Consider the following 16,230-nt stretch of genomic DNA (forward strand, 5'->3'; position numbering starts at 1 on the left):
AAATGTTGGCCATTCCTAAATTGAATACTTTGTCTCTATATCAATTTCATATTGTTCTGAATTCTTTAGTTTAAAAACAAACAACCAGCAGACTAGTTTGCTTCACATTTCCATATAATTTTTAAAACCAGATTTCCAGTTTCTACACTCAGAAAAGGGCCTTTTGGAACTTCGTAGGTGCTATTTTCTTAAGTTTCATGTTTTATTGTTAGTACTCATTTGTAGTTTCTCATGTGTTACATAGAATATAGGCTTTTATGCATTGATGGTATGTCCTGAATTTTGCTAAAAAACATTTATTCTATTAACTTTGTTTTGAAAATTCTTGATGATTTTCTGTGTAGATTATCTTGTCTTTTGGGAATAAAAACCAGTTTTATATCTTGCTCTCCACGAAATATTTCATTGCTTTTATTTTTCTTCTGCTATTGTATTTCTTTGCTTTGTGGCAGGAATTCCAACATAATTTTGAATAGAAATATACATGCATCCTATTTCTAGTTATAAAAGGAAAACATTTCAGTTCTTCATTCGGTATGGCATGCATCTTTAAAAGTGCCCTTCATCAGGTTAAGAAGTCCCCATCTGTTCCAGTTGGTGGAGACTTTTTCTCCTGAATGTATTTGCTACATTCCGTGTGTTTTTCTCTTAGTCTCTTAATGTGGCACGTTTTCTTAGCTGAATCTTTGAATGTTAAATAGCCTTGCATTTTTGGAGCAAACCCACCCAGTCACCATGTATTATCTTTTTCAGTTTGTCTAATTTGATTTATTAATATTTGCTTAACTTTTTTCTGCCTTTGTTTGTGAAAGTTTTGCTTTTTTCCATATCTTTAATTTGGCTGTCAGCAGAATGTGGGTTTGAGAAGGGGTACTAGGGATTTGAACCAGGGTTTTTGGGTGCCTCATCTTTTCTCTTTTCTTTACCTCCCTCCCTTCTTCCCTCCCGCTTTCTCCCTCTCCCTCTCTCTCCCCCCCTCCTCCCCTTCTCTCTCTCTCTCTCTCTCTCTCTCTCTCTCTCTCTCTCTCTCTCTCTCTCTCTCAGATTTATTTAATGTATACAGTGTTCTACCTGCATGTATGCCTGCAGGCCAGAAGAGGGCACCAGATCTCATTACAGATGGTTGTGAGCCACCATGTGGGTGCTGGGAATTGAACTTGGGACCTCTGGAAGAGCTGCCAGTGCTCTTAATGGCTGAGCCATCTCTCTCCAGTTTGGGGGATGCAAATACACATATGCTTTACTGTTGAGGTACTGTCCCATCCCTCAGACTAGTGTTGACTTCCCAAGTTGAAAAATGTTCCCTCTTCTATTTGCTAAATAAATTTAAATTAAAAAAGTCAAAATAGCCGGGCGGTGGTGGCGCACGCCTTTAATCCCAGCACTCGGGAGGCAGAGGCAGGCGGATCTCTGTGAGTTCAAGGCCAGCCTGGTCTACAAAGCGAGTTCCAGGAAAGGTGCAAAGCTACACAGAGAAACCCTGTCTCGAAAAACCAAAAAAATAAAATAAAATAAAAATTGATACTATTTGTGTTAATAGACTTGACTAGTGAAACCATTCTAGGCCAAGGATTTTCTTTGTGCTGTTTTGAACTCAGTTTTTACATCAAGTAGACATGAACTATTCAGATTACTTATCTCTTTGGTAAAGTTTGGTGGCCTGGTTAGTTTTTTTTGTCAACTTGTCACAAGCCATTGTTACATGGAAAGGGGTACTTCAGTTGAGAAAATGCCCCCATCAGATTGCCTATAGGTTAGTGTGTGGGACATTTTCTTAATTAATGATTGATGTGGGGAGGGCACCGTCCACTCTGGGCAGTGCTACCCCTGGGCAGGGTCCTGGGTTTTATAAGAAAACAAAGGGAGCAAGCCATGAGGAGCAGGCCAGTAAGCAGCACCCCTGTGGCCTCTGCATCAGCTCCTGCCTCCATGATCCTGCCTTGACCTCCCTTCATGATGGACTGACTGTGAGTTTTAATAAACCCTGTCACCCCCCAGTTGCTTTCAGTCATGATGTTTATCCCAGCAATAGAAAACAACTGATAACACTTAGTAACTTGAATAGAAAAAGAAATTAAAAATTTTTGTTCCAAAATCATTAGCAAAAGTTACACATTGTATTATGTTCACGTCTCTTTAGGTCTGTAGTATCTCTAGTGAACCACTTATTCCTGGTTTGGATCATCGCCGGTTCCTCTCTGTTTTTTATTTTCCCTTGATTTGTTTGCCGCGTAGTATACCAACTTAGCTTTCAGTGGACTAGCTTTTTGTTTAATTGATTTTTCTGTATTGTGGCCTGCAACATCAGTGCAGGATGGGTGGAGACAGACAGATCCCAGGGGCTCACCGGCCAGTCAGCCAGCTGTAATGCCATGTTCCATGTTCATATAAAGACTGTGTCTCAAAAATAAGGTGAAGTGATTGAGGAGGAAGTCTTGATATCAGCCTCTCACCTCTGCACGCATCCACTCAGGCAAGCACGCACACACACAGAGTGCATCATTTCGATCTGTGTAACTTGATGTCTGTTTTATAATGTCTAATTCTCCACGTGCTGCTCTGTGAATATTCCATATCGTCTTAGTTTCTTTTCTGTTGCTCTAATGAAATACCACAGTTGACGTAACTTCTACAAGGAAGAGTTTATTTGGGTCTTACGGTTCCAGAGGGAATGGAGTTCGTCACCAGGTCACCACGTGACACGGAGCATGCACTGGAGCAGCAGCTGAGTGCTCACATCCAGATCCACACACAGGAAGGAGGGGGAGGGCAGGAAGCTTTGATCATCTCAGAGCGCACTCCTGGGACACACCTTTTCCAACAAGGCCATGCTTCCAAATCCTTCCCCAGTAGTTCCAGCTGGCACCAAGTACGCAAACATATGAGCCTCTGGGTGGGTAGGGAGATGAGGGGGATCCGGAAGGAGGAAAACACAATCAAATTATATTGTATGAAAACAGTTCATAAAAACTACTTCTGTACATCCGCTTCTGAGTTTTATTTTTTTTTTAAGGTTTATCCTTCTTTATGTGTATGTGTGTCTGTGTGAGTGTGTGCCACAGTGTGTAGGTACTGTCAGAGATCAGAAGAGGGCCGTGGAGTTGCTGGAGCTGGAGTTGGGGTAGCCGAGAGCACCTGACAGAGGTGCTGGCCGCCAAGCTCAGGTTCTCTGGAAGAGCAGCATTATCTCTGAGCCAGCAGTCTAGCCCAGCGGTTCTCAGCCTGTGCGTCGTGAACATTGGGGGCTAATGATCCTTTCACAGGGGTCGCCTGTCAGATATCCTGCAAATCAGATATGTATGTTATGATTCATAACAGTAACACAAGGATAGTTAGGAAGTAGCAATGAAATAATCTTATGACGGGGAGGGAGGGGGTCACCACAACATGAGGAACTGTATTTTGTATTAAAGGGTCGCCGCACTAGGAAGGTTGAGAACCACTGATCTAACCCACATTTTGAATTTGTTAAGCCTTTGGTATATTTGCGCAATTCTCAATATATTTTTCTTTATTAATGATAATTATATCTTATTTTGAATTTGGGGTATTAATATAGCTTTATTGGTGTTTGTGATATCTTTTTACATCATATATGTGTATATCTATATGTACATACATATATGTCTCTGTGTCTTCATGAATAATTTTTGGGTAGGCTTCATAGTTGATTGTATGTTTCTCACTCATATTCAGGTAATGGTGGCGCACGCCTTTAATCCAAGCACTTGAGAGGCAGAGGCAGGCAGATCTCTGGGAGTTTGAGGCCAGCCTGATCTCTATAGAGTGCATTCTAGGATAGCTACAGCTATACAGAGAAACCCTGTCTCAAAAAAATAAAAAGTAAAATAAAAAAAAAAAAATCATCACTCATATTTAATACAATTTTCAGTATAGATTCATTAAATTCACAGATTTCTCCTACTTATAAAGGTTTTACTTAGAACTTTTCAACTTCATGATAAAACCAAAACAGTACACATACAGTAGAAATTATATTTTGAATTTGGAGCCGGGCAGTGGTGGCGCACGCCTTTAATCCCAGCACTCAGGAGGCAGAGCCAGGCGGATCTCTGAGTTCGAGGCCAGCCTGGGCTACAGAGTGAGTTCCAGAACAGACTCCAAAGCTACACCAAGAAACCTTGTCTTGAATAAAAAAAAAAAAAAAAAAAAAAAAATTTTGAGCTTTTTCCTGGTTATGATACAGTACAGTACTCTCACAGTGCTAGGTGGCGGCAGCTACTAGTCAGCCTAAGGAGCGTGCTGGTAAACAACCGACACTCTATAGTGTACTCAGTTGCTAAACTATGGTGGGCTAGGTGAATTAAATGCATTCTCAACTTAATATTCCCAGCCTGTTAGAAGTTTACTAGGATATATCCCATCAGTCAGAAGCATCGGTATGACAGAATTTGCTGCTTTTTTTGTTTGTTTTTGTTTTTTTACATGTATCCTTCTGTTCTCAGGGCCTTGGGGGGGGGGGCTTTTAATTATTTCCTAGATTTCTGTTTTCACTCCTCCCTTGGTTGTTTTTTTATTTGTTTATTTGTGCTTTTTTTCCTCTAAAAGTTCCTTTCAGCGCTTTCTCTAGTACAAGCAAGGGTCAGCCATCTACATCCTTTGACCAAACCTGGCTGTCTTGGTTTCATATTTCCTGTTGTTGTGATGACATACACAAGGAGGAAGGGTTTATTGGCTCACAGTTCCAGGTGACAGTCCATCATTGTGAGGAGCCAAGCAGCAGGAACTGGAAGCGGCCTGTCCGGGTACATCCACAGGCAAGAGCAGAAAGCGGTCAATCAATGCTGCCTGCCGTGCCCAGCTCTTCCCTCCACTCCTCCACAGTCCAGGATGCCCTGCCCAGGGAATGGTTCCCCCCGACGGTGGTCTGGGCTTCCTGCCTCAATTAATTTAATCGAGATAACCCCCTCACGGACAAGCCCTTAGGTCACCTATTCTAGACAGTCCCTTATTGAGACTCCTTTCCCAGGTGAATCTAGATTTTTATCAAGTTGCCAGTTAAAATCTAACCCTCACAGGGGCCCGCGGTCCACCTGCTTTTGCAGTTCTGTTGGAGCGCGGCGTGATTGTTCATTTACACAGTCTGTACAACAAGGCGAGTGCGGCAGATAACCGTATGGCCCTCTCAGCCTGAAGCACTATCTGGCATTGTACAGATGTTTGAGAATTTTTATTCTAGTCAATATACAATAGACATCCTTTAAGTGAGTGCAGAATATCTTGTGTATAACGCAGTGTGTCCCTCAGAACCCTGCATTTCTGTTCTTCTCATCTGTGCTATTATTGTCAGATATTTTGTTTCTACATACTTTCAGTTCTCGTTATTCATGGTAGCCATGCTGCGCAGAGCTCTGCAAAGCCTGAATTAGCCGGTGAGGTCCTGTGTGCCTAGCAGAAATGCAGGGTAGATGTCCATAAGCTTTTCTTCACCATGCTTTCGTCAGCCAAGACATACATGATTTTATGTATGTTTCTGCTTAAGCTTGCTTTGCTCCACATGCATTGCTGCTTTCCCGGCACTCTTCTCACAGCCAGTAGCACTGGAATGCATGTCTGAACAATGCATGTTTAACTCAGCCACTGTTCAGAACCTTTAGACTAATGCAAGTCAGTACACTTAAACAGGTAAATGATAATAGGAAGTGCCTTTAAATAGTTAAATTACATACTTATGAGGTTGCTCTCTCATTTTCTATACACCAGAAATAGAGTACTTTTTATAATACTCTAATTCAAAACTTCAGGGACATCTCTTTCTAAATACAGGTTAATAAGATAGTTGACTCTGGATAGAAAATAAAAGCTGGTGGCAGCTTTCTATGGCCGTCTGTAAAGAGCTAAAGGAATGATACTGTTTTCATTTGCTTAGAGTCCATTATCTACTATTACTGCTTCAGTTGAATGATTATTTGTGGTGTACTTACGTACAGTCACAGTACTAGGTCCTGTGCAGACTTCCAAAATGAAAGGCTATTTCCCTCCCCCTAAGCATGTTATGTAAAAGTTGAGTGAATGTCGTCACATCAGCATAATAGAAGATAGCTCATGCTAAGAGCTGAAAGAAGACACAGAATGGCAAAATGACTCAGACTATCAGACTAAGGATCGCTGCTATCTTATTGGAGAATTATGAAAAACAACAAACCTGATTTTTTTGCTTGTGCTGCCATCGACTATAATACTTTACGTGGAGAAACAGACGTCAGATGCTGGCCCAATGCCTTCCTGCTGTTCTCTGGTAGCTTGTAGCATGGTTAAAGCAAGATAACCACTTCCATTGACATCTTTGGCAGTTGGCAGGAAAGCAGAAACAGGTCGTTTATGCACATACACACTCCTCTTTCTTTCTCATGGTCAAATAAATAATTTTTGTGATTGTGATTCCTAGTCATGCTATAAATTTGATGTAAGCTAGACTGAGTTACTCAAGAAGTTCACGGTGACCTCTCCCCCGCCCCTTCCACCCCTTTTCTCACCAGCCATTAGCTAGACAAACATCTGTAGTTGCTAGCAATGAGCAAGTGACAGAAATATGTGATTGCTTCTATAAGGCATTATGGTGATGGTTCCCAAGGCATGTCTGTGGTCATAATTCCTGTCCTGAGCTTCAGACACCCTAGTGGCCCGTTATTTGGACTTCATGATCATTGTTCCATGCTTGGATCACCCTTCCCTACTGTGTTTCTTCTTGAAGTATCGGCATGCTAGGTTACCTGTATTTAATATTCATTGTGCTCGTTGTGATTGCCCTTATCTTGGATGTACGTGCCGTAAGTCTTAAAGCTCCATGAGGTCATACATCATGTAGCCACAATAAACAAACACTCAGATATTTTTTAGTTGAATAAAGAAAGAAACTCCTAAGAAACAGCATGCTGTCCTACTTAAAAGCGTAAGTTTTGGTTCAATTTGAGGTTCATCTCTACCACTTAGGAGTTGTGTGACCTTGCTTTCTTATGTGAAAAGTGAGATTAAAATACTACACGTTTTTGTATTGTGTACACATTTATGTATCTTAGATGTGTTTATAAAATTCATTGCTCATTACTTATCACACAGTAATTACACAGTAAATGCTAGCTTATCAATATTACTTATTAATTTGATCTTAGTGGTCTCCAAACTCTAAAACAAAAATAACTTGGAACTACTATGCTTTGAGATCCTTTCTGTTCAATATGTAGAACTGGTCAGTAGTGATCTATAAATAGCTAAAAGCTACTACCACTTAGACTCGTGTTGATTTTGTTTTGTGCTTTGTTTAATACACGTCAGAATCTTACGTTATATAATGTAGAGGGTCATTTAGTTTTAGTTGAGTATGATCAACTACAATCTGTGTACTCTGGAGCCTGAGGCGGGGGGGGGTGTCTTGAATTTGTGGCTAGTCTGGGCATACACATACAGGCACGCACACGTGTGCACACCTAAATGCACAGACACACACAAATAAGGAATCTAAAAAAAATTAGACAAAAAGAGTGATTAATAGGACTTGGTGATAATTATCTCAAGAATTATAATAAAACCTTAAACTTTAAAAAAAAATTAAGTCTTTTAAAGGGTGACATGCAAGTTTTGTCCTGACAAAGAAGGACTCATAATGTATGATTTTTACAAATTACTGTGTTAAATTAAAGGTCTTACTGGGATTTGATGTTGTTCTGACAGTGTTAGTCAAAAATTTATCTGATGTTGTTCTAAAGTTGTCAAGAGCATTGATTTTAAAACCCGAAAAAATAGCCGAGCAGTGGCGAAAAATAACTTTAATCCCAGCACATAGGAGGCAGAGAAAAGAAGATCTCTGAGTTTGAGGCCAGCCTGGTCTACAGAGTGAATTCCAGGACAGCCAGGGCTACACAGAGAAACCCTGTCTCAAAACATCACAAAAACAATACAAAAGAATCTGAAACCTACAAAGGGAGCTGTAGTAATTGGAGTTAAGTACTACTTAACCAAGAATTAGAAGAGCCTGTAATTTATTTTAGGTATATGCTAAAGGAGCCATGGTTTAGGGGGAAAAACAAAAAAAAACTTCTAAAGGAAGTCATTTTCCCATACAGTGAATTTTGAAAACCAGTTTTAAGTGCTGAGGAGACTTTATGCTGTCCCTACCTGATACGTTCCAGAGGGAGTAAGTTAAATATGCAAGCCAGAGCCAAAGACAAATCAGTGCAAAATGGAACTGACTGACTCCTCAGCAGTAGGGTAACTCACTTTTAGGTCAACAAACCATAATGTCAGCTATAAAAATAATAAGAGAAAAATAAGGGTGGAAAAACACAGCAAGCATGATAAGATCAGTGTGCCCCCCCCCCCCCCCGCCCCCAATAAAGTGCTCACACATTGGTGAGAAACACACCCACCACAGTAGACATTGGTCAGATGATACAAAATATAGTTCACAAGATGTTCAATAAGTTGGTAAACAAGCACACGGGAAAATGTTTAAAATGGTTTTTAAGTGAACACAGACTAGATACCGTGTGTTCAGCCAGAGTAAAGACAGGATTGGTATCTGGTATACCAAAGAATCTGGTCAAACCTCACAGAAGCACCAGTGATTCAAGGCTTGAGTAGGCACAGACCTGGTTAAACACTCACAAAGCCTACATCAGCCCATACAATGCGGTTTTCCCCCAAGAAAATGCCCCCTTCACTAATAGATCATTTCTTTAAAACTTAGATATGACCAAAAGTGGTCACTCTTTGAATTTCATCCAATTTCATGACTCATCCTGAGGGTGGAGTGAGGTGGAGTTTCTTTTGTTGTTGTTGTTAGCATAAGCCAAAACTTAGCTTCCTTTTTTTTTTTAAGAAGCAAAAAAAAAGCTTTGAAAGTCTTCCAGCATAGTACATTGAGGTCAGTGTTAGCTTCTTCGAGTCTTTCCTCAAAAATGCCCTACTCTCAGTGAGCATTTAGTAAAGGACACACTTGCCTTGCTTTTATACTAAAAACAAGGTAATGCACATAATGAACATGTTCCTTATTCCACTAAGTTAGGTTGTGCTATTTGGGGACACACACAGCCTCGTCACCTTAATGTCTAATGTGTAAGGCCAAGGTCAACTTGTGTTCTTACCTCCAGGGAGCTCTGGGCCTCAGTGGACATTGTAATGTCTGTAAATGTTCTTGCCTGTCAAAGCTGCTGCTGGCATCATCTGCTGGGTAGAGAGTAGGGATGCTACTACAATACCCAAGAGAGACCCACAGCAGTCTTCTGACCCAAAGTATTGATAATACTGAGATTAAAAATCCCCAGGTTAAACTGATAGAGAAATAGAACTTTTGTGTTTGGGAAAACCTGAGCCTTCTGGTAATGCTATTCTGGGGTCTTAATAAATCAAAGAATATGAATATCTTCTTGATTCAGATTTTATAGATGGAGTTTGAGGTCTTTCAAATTAAGATTTCCTGTTAGGTATAAGTATCTTTGTTTAAAAAATAATACAATTTTTGGAATATGTAATTAAAGAATGAATATAAGTTTTTAACTTATATATGGGGTGCTAGGAATTGAACCCAGAGCCTTTTGCATGCTAAGCACGTACACTACCACTGAATTACCCCCTTTCTCCTGGATCCTTATTTAGTTACAGTTTATAAACCAAATGAACACGAATACAGTTTCTGTCTTCTAGAGTTGTATGAATGGAAGGGATGGTGTTTTGGCCAGTAAGCCACAGGAAAGTAGTGGAACTGCCAGTCAGACCTCAGAAAGCGATTTAACAGCAGGTAGACCTGAGGTTGAGCCAGGTGAAATGTGCCATCAGATCACAGTTGGGAGGCCATTTATGAGAGTGTCGGATTACGAGGAAATCAGTACTGACAAAAAGCCTGGCTCATGTTACAGCAATTGTTCGTGCATGGATCCCAGACATTGAAATTACATTGTCAATGTTTTTAGTGCAAGGTTTTTTCTTTTTATGATAGGGAAGTGTATTATCTCAGAACTTTGGAATCCAAGAGATGAACCGGAAATGTAGGTTTTCATTTTACCACTTTGTTTTGTATTGATAGATTGTTTTCAAGTCACTTAATTTACAATCCTGTCTTCTCTCCCGAGAGCCTAGGATTAGAATATTTACTTCATAAAGAGTTACGGTGATTAAATGTAAAGCTCTTAGTGCGATCCTGGGACATGAGTGTTCAGAAAATACTCGTACCAGTGGCTTAAAACCTCTAACTTTACAAAGATCCCTGGTTCTGTACATGTCTTAAAACTTCAGTGACTATCAAAGTATGTATAGCAGCATATAAATAAAGCATTGTTTTGATTTTAGTTTTGACACAGGACCATCTATAGAAGAATAAAATCAAGTGTTTATTTAAAATGGGAGGTTACATGCACAGTGTCTGGTGTGTAACGACTGCCCAGTGAACGCCAGCTCCCCTGTTTTCCTGCTTTCATGTTGATAAGAGGCTTAACAGATACCCTCTAAAGCTATTCTTTCTGTTAATTTGTTGAATGAAAAACCTAGATGTCATTGGAACGGGAAAGGAAGTTGGCAGAAAGCAATTCATTTTGAGTTATAATGGTGTTTAGTAAAATTGAAGTACTGTCTGCTTTTAGCTGATTTAAACCACTTTGCTTTAGTTGTGACCATTTTAATACCAGATCTGAAGACCGAGTATCAGTGTCTTTAGGGAGTGATTTGGTCTGTTTGAATGAATGAACCCATTGTCTCTGTAGACATGAATTGAGTGTAATTTTCAGGTTCTGCCGTGGTAGATGAAAACCCCAGCTGTACCTTTTGTTTTCTAGGAATGAGTTGTCATTGTGTGTTGTTCTCTCTCCTCATTCTTTCTACTACAGCTGTGTTACAGTGACTTGGTGACATTCTCATCTTTCCCCTACATTTTTATCTAGGCTAAACAGTGTCAGGCAGCCGTTACTAAATACTTAAGCTCAAACTGAAGGGAAAAAAAATTTTTTTTTAACTTGCTGGACATCCAGATTACAATCATAGCTAAAAGAGAGAAGGCCTCAGAAGTTTAAGGACAATTCAGAACTAATCACAAAACCGGGGGCGGGTGAGGGGGCGTGAATTTAAACAGAAAAAAAAAAGATTTCTCTGGTTTATGTCGGAAGCGCGGGTGTTAAATTGAGCAACTCTTCTGGCATGTAATATCCAGAGAATTCTGAATTGGAAATCAGTGGTGAAAGGTGAGACTGAATCCAGGTTCCTGATGAGTCCCTTTCTGATTGACTTGTCTAAACTAGCGAGTTTGGCTTTACATGGAAATTGTCATTGAGATGATCCCCTTTAGTTCAACACTTTCCGGAGATTGATGCTAAATTAATATTAGTCTTGCTTCTGCAGCGTTTATTACTGCTAATCGTCAACAGAATTTTTTAATGCCAGAAGTTCTGGGTTCTTGGGGAGTCTGGGGGAAACCTGAAAAGAAACATCCTTAGCATGTATTTACTATTTATTTAGTGTTGGTTCTAAAGGTTTACTGTGAAGGCACAGCTGGCGTCAAGTTTAAAAATCAATTTGATATTCCATATATACGTGTGTATAAAGTTATCAAGCCTCTAACTGAAATGAGCGTACTTCACTCACCTATAATGCAAACAAAAATGTGTGCGTGTTAAAAGCTCCAAGCATGTCTCCTTTTTTAGGAGACTACCATACTACCTTAGAAAAACAAAAAAGCCCTGTGGTGGGTAAATAATTCACTCAGATAATATTGAGTTCTGAAGTTGTTTGTTAACATGTACAAGTGTTGTCTGGCCAAGTAAAATATGTTTTGCAAGCCTCCCACCTTGCCTAACGTTTTCCTGACACATGTTTAGTGACGTGAGACTTCTAGGGGACAGGGCTACAGTGTTTGCCACGCTTGGTCTAGAACTGGGGAACACTTTATTTTGCACAATCCAGAGGAGTCACTGGCACAGATGTAGAAAGTAAATCGAGAAATTAAGGTGAGGGTGCTGTTGGAACAGGCCAAATTAAAGGCCTTTTTTGCTTTTAGGCTCCTAGTTCTTCAGCTGTTCTTCATTTCCTCCTCTAATCAGGGCTGAGGTAGGAGAAGGAAAGAACCATGAGCTTGTCTGTTTTGAGAAGGGGTTCCCCAGGCTCTAGAACTTTGACTCCTTTATCCTAGAACAGCTGGGCTTCTCATGGTTCTGTGATGGAGGCCGTCCTGTGAACTCTACAATGCTTTCCTTAACAGATGGTTCTGTGATGGAGGCCGTCCTGTGAATTCTGCAATGCTTTCCTTACCAGATGGTTCTGTGATGGAGGCCGTCCTGTGAATTCTGCAATACCTTTCTTACCAGATGGTTCTATGATGGAGGCCATCTTATGAATTCTGCAATGCCTTAACCTAGTAAATGTGCACAGACCTGTAGCTGGAGAATTTCTCTCCAGCTCCTGCCAAGTCTCGCCAGTCCCGGAGCCCACTTATAAAATAAACACACAGACTCTTACATTATTTAAACTGCTTGGCCAATAGCTCAGGCCTATCATTGTCTAGCTCTTACTCTTATACTTAGCCCATTTCTATTAATCTATACTTTGCCACGTGGCTTGTGGCTTATTGGTACCTTACATCTTCCTTGTCCTGGCAGCGGCTCCAGCAGTCTCCCCCTCTGCCTTCCTGTTCCCTCAATTCTCCTCTCTGTTAGTCCCGTCTATACTTCCTGTCTGGCTACTGGCCAATCAGTGCTTTATTTATATAGAGCAATATCCACAGCACAGACCCAAGTTCTGAAAACCAGAAATATATAAAGACACCACCATGTGCCTTCTGGGGCAAATTAGTCTCGGTTGAAAGCCCTAGAGGAATACACTTGTAGCTAGTGCTCGCTACTGAGAGCTAGCTACTAAATGTCTTCCTAGCTGTGCTGCCCTTCTAGTCTTGTTCCTTGTCCCAGGTGTCCTTGTTCTCCATGAGAATGGAATGTTTAGAGGGTATATATACCATTTCATTGGGTGTGTCTTATGTTTTAAGGGTAAACAAAATAACAAGAGTACAGCAGCCCGCCCTCCATCTATATATATGTATATTTACATTATTTTGCCAGAATATTTTTCCTTTCAAAATTATAAAACTGGGTACAAAAGTGACCTTTTCCTTTATTCCTTATTTTATTGAAGGATAGCTTAGAAAAATAGGCCATTGTCTTTGAAAAGCTTCAGCTTTCTGTGCATGTCACTGACAGGTTATTTTGATAGATTTTGAAATAGAAAGTGCTTTTGTTTATGTCTTTTAATATTTTGTTCATGCCTTTCCCCCTGCCCCCTCGGGTAGTCCAGGCCAGCCTCCAAATCCCTGTTTATCCAAGGGTGGCTTTGAACTTCAGATCCTCAGCGTCCATCTCTAGAGAGCTGGGATTACATGTGTGTACCTCAATGCTTGGCTTGTTCATGACTTTTCACATAGCCCCTATGTACCAAGAATCATTATGGAAGAAAAAAAATCATTCTGAGGAATAGTTGAATTTGAAGTTTTGAAGATCATTGAACTATTAAAAATAGGCAAAAAAAAATGTAAATAACAAGTTTTTATAACATATCTTAAGCATATGAAAAATAGTCAGCCTTGTATAATGGACAAATACAAATCAAGGCAAGGGAGGTGGCCTTGGATAAAGCTCTCTCCCTTTCAGCAAGAGGAGCAGAGTTCAGATCCCCAGAAGCCACACAAAAGTGTTGGCTATCTGGAGAGGCAGTGGGGGGATCCTGGGGCAGAGCAGCTAGGCTAGCTGGGGACTATGAGTTCTAGGTGCAAGGAAAGACCTAGCCCCCTTAAATAAAGCGAAGAATGCACATGCGTGCATAACATGAATGCTAGTGCTCACTACACACACACACACACACACACACACACACACTTGTAACAGAAAAAGGCAGGGGAGTACAAGTTGAAACTGCACAAAACTAAGTACCACTTTTCATGTAAGAGCAACAAAGTTGATAGTGCACTTACAAAACAGCTCATGAGAAAACAAACCCTGTTTTTCTTATTCCATTTTCAAGTGTGTCATGTTCATATCAGTGTGTTTACATGCCTTCTGCACGTTTGGGCCCATGTGTGTGCAAATGTGGCGCACATGGGTACACACGTGCATGTAAAGGCCTGAAGTTGATGTCAACCCTAGTCACCCCTAGTCAACTCTACCACTTTGATTCGCTGAGGCAGGGTCTCTCAGTCAAACCCAGAGCTCTCACTAATGTGAGTGAGTAGTAGTCTTGCTAGCCAACTTGCTCTGGGGACTTCACGTCTCTCTCACCTTTCCAAGGCTGGAGCAGGAGGGCCACCACACCTACCTCCCATTGGCATGGGTTCTGGGATCTGAACTCCAGTGCTCGCACTTGCTTGTGGGGTGAGCACCGAGTCGTTTCCCCTGCCCCACAAACTCTTAGTATTTTCCCTGTAGACATGTAAGTTGGTATAGCCTTCATGAAGGCAGTATCTGAAAGTTCCGTGTGTACGTATGTATGCTTTGACCCAGGAAATATTCTGGGACATTCTTTCTTTACATATACTGCAGAAGTGGTAAAGGTAGGAATACATGACTACTCTCTGGCTATTGTTTATAATAACAAAATATTGGTAATAGTAATGGCTGATGTTCAAAACACATCAGGAATTCAAGTTCTTTATGTATGTTACATAACTTATTTAGTGTGCTCCATTTTACAGATAGAGAAACTGTCGTTAAGATTATATAATCAATAAGATTTGGAATCAGGGCCTAGCATGATAGCTTAATAAAGTGCTTGCTGTGTGAACCTAAGTTTGACCCCCAGAACATGAAAATCTGGGCACGGTCAGGACTGAGAGAATGTAGTGAGGATGGCACTTTCCCTGTGTGGTCTGCCTCCTCAGAACCCAAACCTCAGTCTAATGATGATAAACGTCAGGCAGTTCCCCTAGGGAGGCATACTGTAAAACACAGGACCGGTAGGCAGCAGAGTCAGAATCTCCAGAGACTGCAAAATGTGAGAGTCCAAAAAAGACCCTAATAGTACCTGGCAGCTCAAGGTCATAGAGATTCATGGATGGGATCCTGGAAAGGAGAAAGGACATGAGGTAAAAACTAAGGAAATCTAAACAAAATACAGTAACATTTGTTATAAATGTATCATACTAACTATATAAAGTGTTAATAATGGGAAAACTGGGTAAATGGGAATGCTGTATGATTTTTTTGTGTGAATTTTTCTGTACATCCAAAACTTTAAAAAGAAAAAGACTAGTAAATATAATGAGTAATATTTTAAAAGTAAATTTAAAATTTAGGCATCCATTTGAGAGGAAAGCCTGAACATAATTGTGTATAATATTTTAAGTATGGTTTATTAATTGTTTAAGAAGTTCGTGCAGTTTATGTTGATCGTACTCACCTCCTTCCTCCCCCAACTCCTTTCAGATCCGCCCACCCCCACCTCCCTACACCCCCAGCACTGTGTCCAGTTTTTCTTTCAGTTTCTTGAGTCCATTTGTGTTACTCATATCCTCCTGGATGTGGAGGCATCCACTGGAGGGGCATGGCCAACCTTCCTAGGAGCCACACCCTCCAAGACGAACCCTCCATCACCTGTCCGTAGCTCCTCAGTTAGGGTCGCAGGCTCCATCCTTCCCACCTCGTGCTGGAGCGCTGACTGGCTTGTTCCCATGCAGGTCTTGCCCAGGCACCCATAGCTGCTGAGGGTTCATGGGTGCAGAGGTCCTGTCGTGTCCAGTCCACCCCAGCCTCTGGCTCTTGCAGTCTGTCAGGCCCTCTTCCGTGATGTTTCCTGAGCCTTGTGGGTATCAAGGGGAAGTGAATTTCTTTAAAATTGTAATATGATTTCCTGTGTGGGCAGGGTTAAGTCACATTCTCATTTGTGAAGGCCTGATTTCTGAATTTTTAAAACTCATGAATAGCAAATATCTGTGTATTCCTTTCCTCAGCAAGTTGTTTCTGTTTATTTTGTATGTTGTTTGGACATTTTAAAACTATGTGTTTGTGGTTTATTTCCTGTTTCTCTATAGCTGTTTATCTTTAATATAGCCACGCCTCTAAAGCTCGGATGTTTTTAAAGATTGGCCACAGTGATTCCCTGAGTGTCAGTGACAATATTTGATCTTTACTCGATTTTCTTTTCAGTCTGTTTTCTGTTATTTTGGTTCTGATATCTGCTTTCAGATAATTCCTATCTTAAGAAGCACACTTATAAAATATTATAATTAACAGCAGGGGTTTCACAAGC

General features: G+C 40.7%; 1 protein-coding gene across 1 annotated transcript in view; it reads left to right on the plus strand.

Annotated features, from left to right (window-relative positions):
- LOC114683572 (serine/threonine-protein kinase D3-like) overlaps window positions 1–16,230 on the plus strand; it is a 71,755-nt gene that overhangs the window by 16,529 nt on the left and 38,996 nt on the right.

The sequence above is a fragment of the Peromyscus leucopus genome, chromosome 22, assembly GCF_004664715.2.
Source record: "Peromyscus leucopus breed LL Stock chromosome 22, UCI_PerLeu_2.1, whole genome shotgun sequence".
Lineage (NCBI taxonomy): Eukaryota > Metazoa > Chordata > Mammalia > Rodentia > Cricetidae > Peromyscus > Peromyscus leucopus.